The following is a 2,269-nucleotide window of genomic DNA, read 5'->3' as shown; positions in this document are numbered from 1 at the left end:
TATGATCGACGTCAAGATTGACTATATGAAGATATTGACAAAATGTTTCCTTGTAAGCATTATCATTCTCATATTTTACGTGTAAAGCCTTCAAATGCACCACATAGCTTAATCCTAAACTTTATTTTTTATTTTTTTTAAAAAGTATTCACATTTATTTGTATAATTTCTAAGAAGTTTTTTAAGGGGTGTATTAATAAAATTATCTTTTTATTTATAATTTCTTAAGCACTCTACAAAATAAAAAGTGATCAACTAAACATTATGTTTGAAAAACCTATTTATTTTATAAATAAATAGTTATGCATTTGCACTATTAAAAAAGGGTCACATGAATTAAAAGAAAAATAAAAATAAAATAATATATATATATTGGGTCCTAAAATGATTGTTGGTGAACTGAACTCCTGATAATTAAACCCCTCCATTATATTTCGAGTCACAAATTTAATTTTCAAGTATAACATCACCTCATATTCTTTTGCAGTTGATTTATTCATATATATTTCTAACAATTTCAAATATAATATTATCTCATATATTTTGTGAGTCAATTTTGTTAAAATTCTAACTTCGCCGCTTCAATAATGCTTACTTCAATATGTTGAAAATGATTTTAGAAAATTTCCAACATCGACACCAAAATTGACTATACGAAGATATTGACAAAATATATCTTTGTAAGCAAATATCATCTCAAATTCCATGTGTAAAACATCAAATGCACCACGTAGCTTACTTGTTTCCCATAATCATGTTCATCATCCACTAAAAGAAAATTATTTCCAAATTTATCCTTTCTTTCGTTTTAATTTATGTGTCACTATTAAAAAGTTCTTTTATTAAAATTAAATTTAACTAGTGAATAAAGAATAATGGATGAGTAATCCATCAAAAATGTTATCGATAAGCTAAATTCTGATAGGTTATCCATTGAAAATTATCACCTTTTAAATAGTGTGTCTTACTTTCTCTTTTAGTTAATTAATCGATATATTTGCTTTTATAACTTCTTATATGCAGAAACTCGCTATTTCTGATATCTTACGTGGTATATTAAAGATGATAAAATTTAAGGACATTTTAATATATTATGCATGACTTTAATTTAAAATTATAAAATTTAAAACATATAATTACTTTACTTTCTTAAATTTCATATTCATATATCAAAGTAAGACACATAAAATGAAACGATCCGGAGTAATATTTAGAGTCAAAATTAAATCATCACCACCAAGACCACATAAGATTTTATGTCTAGTAGTGGGATTTTTTGGGTATAAATGAAGGTTAAGGCTTAGTTGAAAATCATTCCATTGTACTCTCAAAAATCTTTCTTTGTTGGATAGTGAAAGAAAATATGAAGATCAATAATAGCATAATTATTCTGCTAGCACTTTTATGTGCTTCACTTTTTCTTGTTTCAGCTCTAGCAGTTGATGAGACTAAAGGTAATATAAAGTTTTTAATTAATTGCTATTTTAATTTTCTTAAACATATGGATTTATTGTCTTACATATTTATATATATATAGTTCATGCATGCAATTAATTATGACAAGAAATAGAATATAATTCGACGATTCAGTACAATAAAAATAATTTTTAGCAGCAACAAAGAGTGCTAAAGTCTTTACCGGCAGTAGTTCATTGTCATTGAATCCAATGTTGTTATAGGCTTTAGGGACATTTACAAAGAGTGTTAATTGCCACTAAAAGTATATATTTAGCGGCAATTAAACTATGCTATCGTTAATTAATTATCGCTAAAGATCATTTTTTATATAGTGATTTCACTTCATAACAACACTTTTTTTTTGTTCTGTCCTAAAAGGAATATTGTTATTTTTCTATATTTGAAGGTTTTTAACGTTAAAATTTTCTTTTTTCTCTTGATAATATGTTGTTATCATCATAAAAATATCATGACACATTTGATCCGTAACTAATTAAGGATGTCATTTTTATAATTAGTTGTGTTGAAATAATTAAGCTATCTTTTCACTTCTAGAATTCAGAAATAATTACTTTAAAAATTTGAATTCGCCTCTACATACAACTTTTATGTGTGTCAAAAGGATTCTAATTTTCTTAAACGTCATGTTCAGTCTAATTACTCTATGTTGTATGTATATATATGTAGCTGCAAATGAAGGCCAACTAAATGCTGAAACACAAGGCCACGGCGGTGGTGGAGGCCACGGCGGCGGTGGAGGCCACGGTCATGGTGGTGGAGGCCACGGAGGCGGTGGTCATCATGGCGGTGG

Source organism: Solanum tuberosum, unplaced genomic scaffold (assembly GCF_000226075.1).
Source record: "Solanum tuberosum cultivar DM 1-3 516 R44 unplaced genomic scaffold, SolTub_3.0 scf00152, whole genome shotgun sequence".
Lineage (NCBI taxonomy): Eukaryota > Viridiplantae > Streptophyta > Magnoliopsida > Solanales > Solanaceae > Solanum > Solanum tuberosum.
This window is presented reverse-complemented; position numbering follows the sequence as displayed.